A 15,385-nucleotide genomic window follows, 5' to 3' on the forward strand; every position below is an offset into this window, starting at 1 on the left:
CTTATACCTACGTGCCGAACTTTCATTTGTTAAAGTGAAGGGTGAATTTAGGAAACCAAAGGAGCTTGGGGGCATTCAGCCCACATAAGAAGTGAAATTAGTCATTGGGGTTGTTCGTGACCTTGGCAGGAGCAGTTTCAATGGAGAGATTTGGCACAGACGTGCTCACAGTGAGCAGGGACAGCACAGGCAGGCAGAAAGGAGAGGCAGCCTGTGTAGACAGCTCCTTCGAGGTCCGTGGCTGTGGAAGGAGGAAAGGCACAGGTATGGAGAGTCATCTGCCTAGAGGCACAAAGGATTTTGTTTTGTTTTAAGATGGGGAAGACTTCACAATATTTCATTGATGGTGAGGAGAAAAAACCAGTAAGGAGGAAAAGAGTGAAGATTTAGGGAGAAGGCAAACCATAGCAGTGGGATGTGGTTGGTTCCAGAGCATCGCACATTGGAAAGAACTCCAAACCCCACGGGATAGGGGCTCGGCCCAGACACCATTCGGGGTGATGCTTCAGAGTCCCAACATCATCATTTTTATTTTGAACGTGGGGAATTGATTGGCTGAACCATTAAGACCGGACTTTCTACTCTACCTTAACCTCTAGGTGTTATGGGCGACATTGAAGTAGACTAACGTTTCCTCACGGCCTATAAAGTGTTCACACCTGATTACAATTAATTCTCACAGCAGCCCTCAGAGTAGGTACTATTATCCTCGTTTTATGGATGAGCAATTGAGACTCAGCGAGACTGAGCAATGAGCAGCAAATAGCAGAGCAGAGAAGCCAGCCTGGATCTTATTCTGAAGTTCACTTTCTCTTCACTCCAGTTTAGGAAGTACATCCTAATGCCCCTGAGTCAAGAAAATTATGTCTGATTATCTACGGAATCCGGAAAGTATGACCAAGCTTTTTTTCTGACACTTCCCTGAATTTTCAGAACTACAGAAGCGTATCCTTCTATCTCCTGAACCACAGAAACCTGAGTCTACATAACGTGTCCAATTTGCTTCTCTGGAGACCCAGGAACTTTCCACAATCGCTCCTGAAGTTTCTCCCCCGCCATGGAGATTTAGAGCTGCTGAGACCCACGGTGACACAACAAAGTGGACAAAAGAGGAACTGGTCTGGCTTGGGCTCCTCTCTGTCTCGACTCTAACTGCTCCCGTTGACCTCCGAGGTGCCTCCAAGACCCCAGACTTCATGGAACACAGTTTAACAATCAGAGCTAGAGGTCAGGAAGTCGAACTTTGTTTTTTATGCAGATACTGAAGCTCAAAGAAGTCAACTGACCTCCCTCAGGTCACACAGAGAGTTAAGTGAATTACAAATCCCAATAACCTGTTTATTTATTTCACAGCTACTAAATCCAGCTTTCTCTGCGAGACTGCTAGCTGCCTACCCAACCCAACAGCAACAGAACCCCAAATTTATAGAGTAGCATTGCACTCTGCTAGAGGACTAATTTTCCCAGCCTCCTTTAACTTGGTCTTGCCATTAAGTGCTAGCCAATGAGTTGTAAGCAAAAGTATAGTATGGTTCTCCCAGGAAGTCTCTTTAAAAGAAGGTGTAGGCCCTTCTCCCTTTCCTCTGTCTTGCCACTTGGAAGTCAGATGTGATGGCTGGAGCTCCAGCAGTCAATTTGGACCACGGAGGCACTGTGGACCATGAGGCACACAGTCTAGAGAGGGCAGAGTGCTGGAAAGAGCCTGGGTCCCTGATGATGGTGAAGCTGACATGATAGAACTGGACTATGTCCATGAGAAACAATGTAATATATCTTGTTTAAGATGCCATTGTTGCAGCTGAGTCTAAACCAATTGATACAAATCAGGAATAGGTTCAACTATCTTCTCTAAGCTCTAAGGATAATTCCCAACTCTATGGCCCAGAATGCATATCTGGTGCCTGGGAAGGGATGACCAGCAGCTTTCCATTCACTCTCGAGGCCACTGGGTGCTGTGTTTCCCAAGGCAGGAGGCCAGCCTCGCAGCATTACTCAGTCCTTGGAGGACCAGGTCATCAGAGCCACCAGTACAGGCTCATCAAGGTTTTGTAAGTCTACGTTCCGGGCTCTATTTCCAGAACTCCCAAAGCCCAACCACTTCCTGAGCCTTTAAGCTGCTGTTTTCCTCTTAACCTCAGAAAACCCCTGAGGTTGTGTGATGATGAACTCTAAACAGGGGTCACTGAAAATCACAAGGAGTCAGGAAAAGAGACTACTTAACCTTGTCCAAAGAAACTCAGTAAAAATACACTTGGTAGCTGTGAGTGAGGCAAAACAAATCTGTAAATATAAAGAGAATGGAATCCAAAATAGTGATTAGAAATAGCTAGAATGGGATCCTTGAGACTTCAGTAAAGAGTTTCCCATTAAAGCAACAAATTCAATCTTGTCTGAAAAGACCAGAGTGTAGGAAATTTCCATTCACTTCCCACTGACGAGAAGCATCTTAGGAAACGCAGCCATGTCTGAGATAAGCAGTCCCGTGGTCTCTCAAGCCCTACACCATGGTTCATGCCCCAGCCCAGTGCCGGGAGTGAAGCGGGCATGTGGAAACTTTCCCCTTCAGCAAGAGCACACACAGCAGCTTCTCAGCGCCTACCGCAGCCGTCAAGGAAGCCGGCTGGGGTGGGAGGGAGGACCGCATTGGTTCCCATATTTATGAAACTGAGGCAAAAGGAAGTTTACTTCCTGGCAAGGATGAACTAATTGTGACATTTGCAACCATCTCAACGATAAAGGCTGCGACAGGAGCTGGCCCATGGTGTAGCGGTTAAGCGCGCGCTCTGCTACTGGCGGCCCAGGTTTGGATCCCGGGTGCACACTGACGCACCGCTTGTCAGGCCATGTGGCGGCGTCCCACATAAAGTGGAGGAGAATGAGCACGGATATTAGCTCAGGGCCAGTCTTCCTCAGCAAAAAAAAAAAAAAAAGAGGAGTATTGGCATGGATGTTAGCTGAGGGCTGATCTTCCTCACACAAAAATAAATTAAAAAAAATAAAAAAGAAACTTTAAAAAAAAAAAAGGCTGCGACAGAGGGTTCTCCCTTATGGAGGAGATTAGCCACGTTGGCCTGGCCTGGAGGCGGATGAGAGGCACCCTCGCCCACGACACTGAGCACACTATCGTGTGCAGGGGCAACTCTGGCTCTTGGAAGATCCAGAGAGAACTCTGCTTCCTGCTGCTGTGAGCACGGAGAAGGGAGGCTCCCCCAGTGATGATGAATACATGGATGGATGGGACATCATCCTTACATCCTCGTTCTGCTCCAGCTGCTCCTGCAGCAATCAGCTGCATGGAGGTGTCATCGATGAGACCTTGCCTCAGCTGTGCCCTGTATCTCTTGCTTTCTGCCCCAGGTTTTCTCTGCTGCCATTCGTGGAATTGGTAGCCTGCAGGCACCCACTCACTGTGGGACAACTTCTGACAATCAAGAAACAAGAACCAGCGGATACTCTCCTCTCCCTTCGCTTGGGCAAACAATTCTTAGGCATGGTCTACATGGCTCCTTGGAAGGCCCCCAATGGGACTGAGTCCCGTTACGCAGGCCAATTGGATAGACCTCCCCCTTTCCTGATTCACTTTCCCCAGTCCTCTCTCCTGTTCCTTGGGATCTCTTCTCAAAATAAATTGCCTGCATGCAAGTCCTCTTCTCAGGCTCTGCTTTCAAGGAGAATCAGGCCAGGAGAACATGTGCCACCTTTGGAAAATACCAGCCTTGTGAGGTTAGAATGGAATAGCTATTGTGTGTAAGAAACTCCCCAAGGGGAAACTGGGAATGCTTCCCAAAGCTCTGGGACAGTGTGGCTTTTGTGCACATTCTTCAGGCTCCATCCTCTTTCTCCAACTCTTGCACTCAGAGCTCTTCCGTCCACAAGATTTCACCTCTCAAATTTATACTGATGAGTTCCAAAGACTGCAGTGGCTCACATTTCCATCCTTTCCCCCAGACCCCGGGCTCATTCAAGGCATCTCTCCATCAGTATCTCACTGTCCATATCAGAAATGTCTCTCCTTCCCAATTTCTTCTGTGAACACACAACTATCAGGCTTGAAAATTCAGAATTATCATCAACCTCCTGTCCTTTTCCCCTCCACATTCAGTCAGCCAACGAGTCCTGTGGTTCCTTTAGAGACATTCTAAATATCTTCACTCCTTTTCACACCCCCTGGTTGTGGCGCCTTCCCCCTCAATTCCTGACACAGCCTGTTCACAGGCCCATGATCTTCGGCACCTTTCTCCACGAATCCGCCCTGCCTACTGTGATCAGGCACCACACCCCGTTTATGCCTCTTTGTGCCGGCCTCTGCAGTAGCGACAGGCTCACGGGTTGGGGGAGGAGGTCAAAGATCCTTGGCTCCTCCTGGGGCAGACAGAAGGGCCAGCAAAGACCACAGCAGCCTGGTTTCCCGGGAGCGAGTGGGGAGATGGCCTCCTGGGGTTCTCTGGCACTAACTGGTTGCATTGCTTTCTCTACAGACTCGGCTGTAAGTATTACAGCTCAATCTCCTTCCCAAAGCAGAGTCTTTCTTTTACAAAATGCCATGGCTGACGGTCATCCCAAGCGCTCCATTTTCATTTTCGACAGTTTTAATTACTGCAGATTTTTTTGTTACTTAGAGCCGAAATCCGTCTTACTCTAACTTTTGCCCACTGGCTCTTGTCCTGCCTCCCAGTTATCTCTGCTCTGCTCTGAAGTTACACAAATCAATCTCATCCCTCTTTCATATTGTGGCTTTTCATACTCCAAGCCAGTTCTCCTGTGCTTTTCTCCCACCTAAATGCTTTCAGCTCCTCCAGCTACTTTCTAAATGATTTAGTTTCCAGGTTTTGTCATCTCCAGGATCCATTCATTTATCCAATAAATAATTATTGTGCACCTTCTACGTGCCAGGTCTTGTTGGGCAATGGGATATAACGTTGAAAAGGACAGACCTGATCTGTTTTCGTGAAGCTTATTTCAATTTAGGGAGTGCTTGAGTTTATTCTTGTTGCTCTTAAAATGTGATGCCCACAGTGAATGTGATAAATATTTCAGACCTACGACCAGTAACTTGTACAATGGGGCTGTTATGTTCCCTGTTACCTTCCTGCAACTTGAGTTTCATATTCAATGGAAGTAGAAAAGCACTGGACCAGGGGTCTAATTCCATCTCTGTCACTTAAGGATATAAGCCTCTTTGAGACTTTGAGTCTCCATCCATAAAATAGAAGTAAAAATACCTTGCCTATCTCCCTGAATCACTCTGAAGAAAACATGCATGTATACCTAGTTTCCAGCAGCCTGGGGTAGAAATCAGATCCCTTTTAGGTGGCTACTCCAAATCACAAAGATTCTGAGGCCCCAGATGAATGCAGGTCCTCAGCCCCACCCCTGCAAAGTCTCTCCTGGGTCTCCCAGGGAGTCCTCAAAAGGGTCCCCATCAGCCCATTTGCATAGTGGTTAAGTTCACACACTCTGCTTCGGCAGCCCAGGGTTCGCAGGTTCAGATCCCAGGCGCGGACCTACACACCACTCATCAAGCCATGCTGTGGCGGCATCCCAAACACAAAACAGAGGAAGATTGGCACAGATTTTAGCCAGCGACAATCTTCCTCAAGTAAAATGAGGAAGATTGGCAACAGATGTTAGCTCAGGGCCAAGCTTGCTCACAAAAAAAAAAAAAAAAAGGTCCCCCAATTAGTCCCAGTCATTATTGTGTCCTTCCTCTGCCCCGGCTTCTCTTGCTGAGGTCCACAGCCCCCAAACCACCACTAGGAGCCTTGGGGCCACCACTGCTAACGGCACCTTGGTGCCTGTGGTGAGGCTGCCAGGCTCCAGGCCAGGGGGCTGCTTCCATGTCCTAGAGCCTCCACACCCTACATGACCCAGCTGTGCTGATTCTGTGCGCAGGTGGGGAAAATACCTCTTCCACGTTTGTCCACTCGGAATCTCCTGCAAGAAACTTTCAGCAAATCTCCGCCCCCTCCTCCCTAAAAAAAACTTAACCAACAAAAACACCAGTTTCCATAGGAGTGAGTTTAGGAATCGCTGGCTCTCTAGTCATTTGTACCCCCTGGATTCAGATCTGGCTCAGCCTGACAGATGATTGACATGCTCAAACCAGAACTGTGAACCTCTGCACTCAGGTGAGATGAAGGGTGTTTTGCCAGCTTCCCCCAGGATGAGTGTACCTGCCTTCCAGGTGGCCTCCATGAGACAAAAAGAGGCTTTGTCCCAAAGGGGAATTGAAACATCCACCTCAAAAAAACAGAAAATTCCTAGCGACTTTAAAAAGACAACTCCTTATCCCTCTCAGCTCCTGGGCTGCCCTGCAGGAGGCCTGAGGGCACCACCAAGGAAAGAAGGAAGGGCAGGGGACCTGGAAAGTACTGTTGAGAGTGGTATGGCAGAGACAGGAGAGCATGTGAGGAACATACAGGTTCGGAGAAAATCAGGTGAATGAAAACGACAAAGCTGTGACTAACTCCAGAGGGAGAAAAGGGATGTAGGAGAAGGCAGTGTGGTCCTACAGCACTACCTGGCTAAGAAGCCAACAGTATTTGTCTAGTCCTATGACGGGACTACGAATCATTTCATCAAATGTTGTGATACAGAGACATGGGGTTGGGGACTAACTTCTCAGCTACCATAGTTGGAAGTCAACAGGCAATGTCCCAAACTGAAAAGTCAAGAAATAGTAATAGAAGCATATTATTTAGAAAAATGGAGGTAAATACCAGGAGAAAGGTTACAGGGTTGAGAGTGGCTGCCTCTGGGGAGAAAGCACAGGGGGCAAAGGATGAGGGCTATTGTTATTTTTCATTAGTTTTTATGTATTTATCCCATTTCACTCTTTAAACTATGTACACGTATCATTGTTAGAAAGATAGAGGAAATAATTTCACATAAAACATGTCCTCTCAGCTTCTACAAAGCAAGATTCCAAAAATCTGAGGGCTCTATCGCAGCCAGGGCAGCCATCAGACATATGGCCATGTGTATTGGTTTGCCAGGGCACCGAAACAAAGTACTACAAACCGAGGGACTTAACCAACAGACATTTATTGTCTCACAGTTCTGGATGCCAGAAGTCCAAGATCAAGGTGTCAGCAGGGTTGGTTCCTTCTGAGGGCTGTGGGGGAGAATCTGTTCCAGGCCTCTCCCCCAGCTTCTCGTGGTCTGCCAGCAATCTTGGGCCTTCCTTGGCTTGTAGACACATCACCCTGATCTCTGCCTTCACGCTCACATGTCTGTGTACAAATCTCCTGTTTTTATAAGGACACCAGACAGATTGGATCCGGGCCACTCTGCTCCAGTGTGACCTCATTCTAACTTAGCTAATTACACCTGCAATGAACCTACTTCCAAAGGTCACATTCTGAGATATTGGGGGTTAGGATCTCAACATATGAATTATGGGGGGACACAATTCAACCCATAACACTGTGTCAAAATCGTGAGATGTTATTGTTGTACTTTGAAACAAACTGGCCACCCTGCAGGTCCTATGTCTTAGTGTGGACGCCTTCCTCTGACACCTCGCCCCACGAGCTTGCCACCGGCTGCTCCTGATTCAATGAAGCAAAGGCCTCATCTCTCTTCATTTTTCCCTGGACATGCACCACTAAAGGCGCTCTTGCTCCTCCCCAGCAATGACACCAATCACCGCATTGTCCCACTGTGTCATTTGTCCCAATTCCTCTCACTCATCCCTGCTTGGCCACCTGACCCTTACCTCTTCTCCCCTTCCCTCAGATTCAGCCAACTCCTTTTCAAAAGTGTTTTCTCCTTAGATGGACTCAGACCAGGAAGTCCCTGACTTCTTCCGTGACGAGAATTGTAAACTGAATCTCAGCACAAAAGAGCAAAACGCTGCCATCCCCCATGGCTGAGTTACATGGCCAGGAGCAGGAGTCCTGACTGGGCCACTGACGAGCTGGGTAATGTTGGCGGACTTAACCACCCTGGGGCTGCTTCCCTACCCGTCAAGTGGGAATAATAATAGTAACCTACGTCATAGGGTCAAACGGCATAGAGCATGAGAAGCCACTGGCACAGTGCCTAGAGCATAGTAGGTATTCAATAAATACCACGTTATCATTTCTATTGTTACCCTGTGTCACTGCTTTATACCTTCTTCCATCTTATTGTGTTACAAGCAAAGCCTGGCTGTGCTCCGCCTCCCACCAGCCTTTAATTAAAGAGAGGCCCTCACTGGGGCTGTGCCGGGCACCTCAGTTATCAGTGCTTCTGGGGCTCCTGCCTCCTCCCTGTCCTGTCTTGCTAACAGCTACCTGGGCAGCTCAGCCTAGTTGCTGTCCTCTGGGTCTCCCAGGGCACACCTGTCTCTAGGACAGTCCCCATCACACTGCCTCAGATGATTCCTAGTAGCTCTCGTAACTTAGTGGGGACCCACTCCAAAAGCAGCACTTTTTAAAAAGTAAATGATTTAATAATGTTGATTTGTATTGTGAAATTTTAAGACAAAGTCACGTTACCTTCTCCATGTCATTAACACACACACACACACACACACACACACACACCATTCCATTCTAAATTTGTAGACATTAAAGCACCCAGCTGAGGTCTGAACAGCATGGTTGTGATAACAGTCTCCAGTTGGGAAGGAAGGACAGATCAAGTCTGGGAGCAAATCTCTACCGAAAGACACACTGTATAGTTTGTCATGGAGCAACCTGTTCAGGACTCCACGCCCAATACCATTTGGAGATAGCTCTAACCAGAGAAAAGCAAAACCCTAAACATTTCTAAAAGAATGCATCAAGGTCTGCTGTAGACAATTATTGTAGAACTTGCCGCCGCAACAGAGAGAACTTTTACGTTTCTTATTTGTAATAATAAGTGTTTGGAAGAATAGCTCACCTTCCATTGCGCGGTTATCATGTGCCAGGCACTGAGGTGTTTTGCGTGGTTTGATTCATTTGATTCACCCAATTAACTTTTAGTGAAGGTGGTGCTCGAGAAGGCAGGCTTTCAGTCAGCCGGCTGTGACCCGAGGCCGTCAACTTCTCATCCTCAAAGTGGGGATAATATACACCTAACAGAGCTGTTGTGAGGATTAAATGAAATAATGTAGGTGGAGCACTTTAGCCCAACGTTTTCCATTGTAATTTCATAGGCATGGAGAACTGAATGATACATTTGAAAAACATGTACTGTATTAATTTTTTAAAAACAGCAGGAAATGGAAACATTTGAGATTCTTTCTAGAGTATTTCAGTTTGCCTTTCAGTGTCCGTCCTGGTGGAGGCGAACTTGGAGTGGTGTTTGATCCACTGGTCCCAGTGGCCAGTCTCTGCTAAGCCTCGCGTCATCCCACATCAAAGCAGACGACAGTGAAGTCAGAAGAAGAAATGTCGCCCACACTTCAAAGGGAATTCCTCCTCCGGAAGTTGTTACAGCCTTTTAAGGAGGGTACACAGCAGTACAGCTCAGGGGACTCAGTGAGTTACAGCGACATCCAACTGGCTTCCACGCCGGGAAGAGGAACTTTCCAGGATCCAAACAGTACACCCGAGAACGAAGCCGTCGCTCTGTATAGAGTGTTGGCCCCGACGCCTTCCTAACTTCCCCCGGGCATTAACGAGCAGCCAGGAAGCCCTGTCACAGAGTGGACCAAAAATAACCTCTGGTCCCCTGCAGGCGGTGCCCCCTCTTTTCCCGTCTGCCCACTGTCAAGTCCACTCGGACAGCTCGGATTCCTGGGCTTCCGCCCTTTGGCTTACACATTCGATGGTTCTGTGTTTGAAAATCACAACCAGAAATAAAACACTCCTCTTTTTGGCGAGGATGGCGGGGGTGGGGGAAGTGAAGGGAGTGGTGGTGAAGGAGGCGCCTAAAACGATCTGCTTTCTCCTGGGCAGGTGCTCTGGGCCCACCATTTGGAGTCCCCCTCCCTGCTCTCCTGCCATGGGCCCTTGGCTAAGCTGGTGGTGGACATGAGGGTCAACAAACCCGTCCCCACCCATCTGTGGTCTAGTTTTGAGGGACAGAGACAGGCTGAGACCGACTGGGGAATTTCCCAGCGCTCCCCTAATTGGCTAGGGAGGCAGCCGATCCACGGCGGACCCTCCTGTCGGCCCTGGGGTCCCCCAGGGGGGCTCCTTCGGCAAGCTTGTACTCCGCGCCCCTCCACGCGCCCCCCAAGAACCTTAAGCATCCCCCTTGACCCCGCGCGTTCACTCCCTCTCCACACCCTGCTCACCCCGGCCCGCTCGCACCCTCTAGACTCCCCCCGGGCATAGCCCCCCAGCCCCGCGCGATAACACTCCCCCGCCCCCTGTCTCCCCGCCAACTCACACCCCACAGACCCCCGTGCACCTCCTCCGACCCCCGCGCGTTCACACCCTCCTAGCCCCCCGGCCCACACCTCTTGCGGGTCCTGCGACCTCCGCGCGGTCACACCTCTTGCCCTCTGCGCACCCCCCGACCAGCGCACCCCCCCAGTTCCTCCCGGACACCCCCTCCCCCCGGCCCCAGCACTTCCAGCACAGCCGGCGCGGGGCGGGGGCGCGATGCGGAGACGTGCCGCACGTGCGCCGCGCGGTGATTGGCAGCGCCGGCCCCGCCCGCGCCCCCGCCCAGCGGAGCTCCCGGGCCAAGCTCGGTAAGGGGCGGCCCGAGCTGCAGCGGCTGCAGCTGGTCCAGAGGGCAGGGGTTACCGGGGCGCGCAGGCTGGCCCTCGGGGTTCGCCGCCCTGAGCCTCGGGGGAACAATGACAGCCCGATGGGAAGGGGGTGGATGGAAAAGCCGCTAGAAAGCGCCCCTAACTCACCGGTGTTCTCTTGCTCGGTGGTGCTTAAATAAGCTTGCTCTGAGGACTGTGGATGCTGTTCTTGCGGAGTGAAGATACTTCTGAAAGTGATGAAAAAATTTTCCATTTTATTCGATTGTTGACTGGGGCCCATTTAAACCTCAGCGTTCTTCGGGAAGGAGCCAAGAAGTTCACTGCATTCTTCGACCTGTGTTTCGGGAGAGAAGAGGAGTTAGGAAGGAGCATTTTTACGCAGCTGGTGCGGGGCCTGAGAAAGTGACAAAGGCACAGCTCGCGTGCGTAGCCCAGGGAGTGATGCTCCGCCTCTGAGTAGGGGACCAGAAAGACGTCCATTAAGGGACTGGTAAAGGCTGGGCTTAGCTGGGAAGGTTTCCCAACAGGGGCGATTTGAGCGCAAGTTGTAGGTGTCCGGCCTAGGACTGGGCGGGACTAGGAGAGCCGCCCGTGTCACCGAGCGCGCGGAAGAGGAGGGCGCTCCCAGGGGCTGCGTGGGGACAGGGGGCAGCAAAGGTGCAAGCAGCCCTAAGTGATTCTCGGTGAACCACAGAGGGCTGTCTCTGCTCATCCCAGCAGCAGTCAGCCAATGAAAGATAGACGCAGAGGGGTCCCGAACCAATGGAAACCTGCCGGGCTGCGGAGGAATTGCCACTGGAAGCATTTATGGAGACCTGGCCAAGAGCATTCTCTTGGGGCTTGCCTTCCCAGAAGTCCAGGACAGGTGTCTATCAAGGACCAAAAATACCAGGAGTGCGTTCATTTACTAATTCCTTTGGATTAGAGCGCCTGCCGTTTGTAAGGCACAGGACATGTGGCCAGTGATGGGGCAAAGGAAGAAGGGAGGAGGGCAGAGGGAGGAAACTGCGCTTCCTAACCTGAGCATCTCAGAAGCTGGTGATGGGTTTCTCCCGCTGTTCTATATCCTGGGTCATTTCCCTACTGGAAACTTAAGCGCCTCGCCATTTGTGTACCTAGTGCTTTACAGCGTCCAAATTGCTTTCACATGAATGATTTTATCAGGTAATCGCTATAACCTATAAGACAGGTATTATTACTCATATTTGACCAGTGGGGGCAGTGAGGCTGGCTGTTAGTGATTGCTTTCCCACTAGAACCCAGGTGTCCTAACTGCAAATCCAGGCCCTTTAAATACATCAAAGGAAGGAAACCAGGCCTGCTTTATGATTCTGGTGCCCAGGGCACACCCAGCAATTAAAATAAAAACCAGAAGGACTGGGTTAATCTTTTTTTCCCCTTAGTCATTGCTCTTTCAAATTGTCCCATTGAAACACAGGTTAGCTCAGCTATCAGACACCTATGTATGAAGAAGAGATTCCATTGACTCACTGCCAGAAAAGCCAGTACCAGAGGAAAAATGGGGACTGAGGATGGGTTGCCAACGTGGATTTCCTCCTTACCCACACCCCTCTGGCCAACTTGAGACCTGTGGCCCTCTCTGTCTTCTCTCATATTGGTCACCAACCTGAGATGCTTCTTCCTTTCCCATCCTCTGGGCTCTGCCTGCCTAAAATAGGCTAGGCCCAAGGGGACCTCTGAAGCCTCCACCTCAGCCACTGCCATCGTCCCAGCCCTGAGGAAACCAAAATCTCCCACCCCTCCCATGGCCATGATGATATTGTTAAAAAGAGTTTTGCTCCTAGAGGATTTGTCACTCCAAGATTCACTGTGTCTCTGCCACAGTGCCAGATGAAGTCTCTGGCCTGTTCAGCAAAGTGGATAATCCTCGGTAGTTCCCAAGACTGAGTGCCCATCACGGTCATCTGTTGAGCTTTTGAAAAATGCACATCGCTGAGGACATCTCTGGGTTGGGATTCAGGAGGTCCTGGATGTGTGTATTTGTTTTGTTTTGTTTTGAATACTCTGAAGTGATTCTGATAACCAGCCAGGTTTGGAACCCACAGATGTAGAATGACTTCCATCTGAAAAGTCTGAAATAACTCAAGGGTGAAATTGGTAGATTATTGGTCAACTGTTCAATTGGTCAATTCAGATGTTCATACTGCCTAGGAATGTGCAGAATGACAACTCCATTCATAAGAGAGCCCAAGAGAGAACTAAAACCCCTCACGGTAGGAAAATTCTGGGTTGGATAATCTAAGACCTTAGAGGAATGTAAGGCTAGGGGACCGAGATTGGGTGGGAACTTATTTTCACTAAGATGAAATTTAAAAGTCAGTACTCTAAACAGACATAAGATCAGTGGCTTACATCTTACATGACTTCTTTTCTGATGGATGCTGTTTGCTTCATTTCCATTTATCTTGCCTTATTCTCTAGACCTGCACTGTCCATACAGTAGCCACTAGCCAAATGTGGCTACTGAGCACTTGAAATGCAGCTAGTCCAAATTGAGATGTTCTGTCAGTGTAAAATGCTTTGAAAACCCTAGATTTCAAAGACTTAGTACCGAAAAGAATGTAATAGCTCATTAACACCTTTAACATTGATTACATGTTAAAACAATATTTTGGATCCATTGAGTTAAATCAAATACATTATTAAAATTAATTTCACCTGTTTCTTTTTACTTGCTTTAATGTGGCTCCTAGAAAATTTAAAATTACATATACGGCTTGGGGCTGAAGACACTCTTGAACTGAGTGACGGAGATACTATGGGTGTGTGCGCGAGTGCTGATATTCATCAAACTGTGCCCTTAAGCTTTGTGCACTGTAGTGTTGTATATAAATAAAAATCATTTGGAAAAATTAAAAGACAAACAATGGCTTCCTGTTGCATTTAGAGCAAAAGCTAAGCTCCTCCCCTTGGCCAAGACCCGGCCCACTTCTCTACCTCACCTGATCCCATTCTCCCCGTGGTGCACTGACCTTCCTGCTTTTCAATGTGCCTGGCTCATGCCCACCTGGGGGCATCGGCATTTGCCTTTCCCTCTGCTTGGAAGGTTTTTCCTCCAAATCTTCTTTACTCTCATTTGCCTCAGCTCAAACATCACCTCTTTCTTCTTTGACCGTCTGTATCAGGATGTTTTTGGTCAAAAGAAACAAGAAACCCAAATTGACTTAAACACTGATGGGAATTTATTGGCATGTGGAACTAATACGTCCAGAAGCAACTCTGGCTCCAGCCAGGGTATGGTTGGGTCCCCAGAACCTTTTCTCTGTGACTCTCTGGGCGTTCCCCTCTTCGATGGGTCAGCTTTATCCTCATGCTGACCTCCTGTACATTACCAAAATGGCTGCAGCAATCCCAGGCCTCACATCCATATCCCACCCCACACAGAAAGAGAGAGTTTCTTGTCTTCCACCACTCAAAGGAAAGTACTGGACTTCACCTAACCAATCACTTAGCCCAGGAGAATCCCATGCACTGATTGGTGTAACGCTGAACCAGTCACTGCTGAAAGGACCCTAATGAGGCTCAGGCAGTTAAAGCCCCAGGCCACCCAAATCTCAAGGCTACCATGTATTAGGGAGATGCGGATGGGTGCTGGGGAGGCAGCCAGCAGGGTCCAGTAGACTATCCTACCACCTCAAGTCACTGTCAAGACCAGGGCTCAGCAAACTTTTTCTGTAAAGGGCCAAATAGTAGATAATTAGGCTTTGCATGCCTCCTAAGGGTTTGTTTTGTTTTATAATCCTTTAAAAATATAAAAATCATTCTTAGCACATGGGCCTTACAAAAATAGGCCAAGAGCCGGATTTGACCCAATGGCTATAGTTTGCCAACCCCTGACCCAGACCATTATGATGCTGTGGTGTCTAAATTTACCTTGTTAATTTGTTTCCTCTGACTATGACGTCAGCTCCATGAGAGCAGGAACCGGATCTGCCTTATTCACGCTGTCTTTTCAACACCTGAAATAGTGCAGGGCACTTAGGGGATGCTAGTAAGTACTCACTGGATGAATGACAGTGGCAGAGCACATCAGGACCCAGTGCTGAGCTCTGACCTGGGTTTTTCTGCCCTCCCTATCTAGGGGACACAGCTGCTCCCATACTGACCAACACAGAAATGGGCAGGGCTGCTGCTGCTACTGGTCCACAAGGTGTCTTTATGCAAATCAGGAAAAGGTAACCCTTTCTGGCTGATGCAGCCCAGCCCCAAGACCACCGTGAGTGGGTGAGGACGGGATTCCAGCCCCCACCGGCCGCCTTAGAGGGCTTCCTGGGGTAGGACATATCCTGCACTGTTGTGTACGTGGCTCTGGGGTGGAGTTCTGAGTTGGAGTTCTAAGATCTCGTTCCCACACCTGGAGGGCAAAATCCTCTGCTGTGCTCTGCCTGCTGCTTTTACTCTCTTTTCTTTCACAGACTCCCAGTCCCCTCTTTTTCCAGTTCTCTTCAACCAAGTGACTGTAATTTGCACGTATTGAACTGAAATTCTCATGTGGTACTTGGAAATGCTCGGGAGTATAACAGCATGTGGCATAGGAGGAATTTGTGGTTGGGGAGGGACTTCTGTCCTGTGTGCTTATGACACCTCAGGAAAGATAGTGGGAAATTAGAGAAAGGGCCAGCCAAAGTTGTCAAGGAAATAGAGACCCTGCCATAAAAATACAGAGTAATACATCGAGGGTTCTTCCATCTGGAAAGATAAAGGCCAAGAAGGAATAACACCTGTTTGATC

The 15,385-nt window shown here is 49.0% G+C and overlaps 1 protein-coding gene across 1 annotated transcript in view; it reads right to left on the bottom strand.

Moving 5' to 3' along the window:
• KDM7A (lysine demethylase 7A) overlaps nt 1-11,219 on the bottom strand; it is a 124,757-nt gene extending 113,538 nt beyond the window's left edge. Inside the window, exon 1 of the mRNA XM_058531290.1 lies at nt 10,781-11,219. The gene's annotated coding sequence lies outside the window, so the exon portion shown is untranslated. The remainder of the gene's footprint in view (nt 1-10,780) is intronic.
• Nucleotides 11,220-15,385: the final 4,166 nt, after the last annotated feature.

This window comes from Diceros bicornis, chromosome 3 (genome assembly GCF_020826845.1).
Source record: "Diceros bicornis minor isolate mBicDic1 chromosome 3, mDicBic1.mat.cur, whole genome shotgun sequence".
NCBI lineage: Eukaryota > Metazoa > Chordata > Mammalia > Perissodactyla > Rhinocerotidae > Diceros > Diceros bicornis.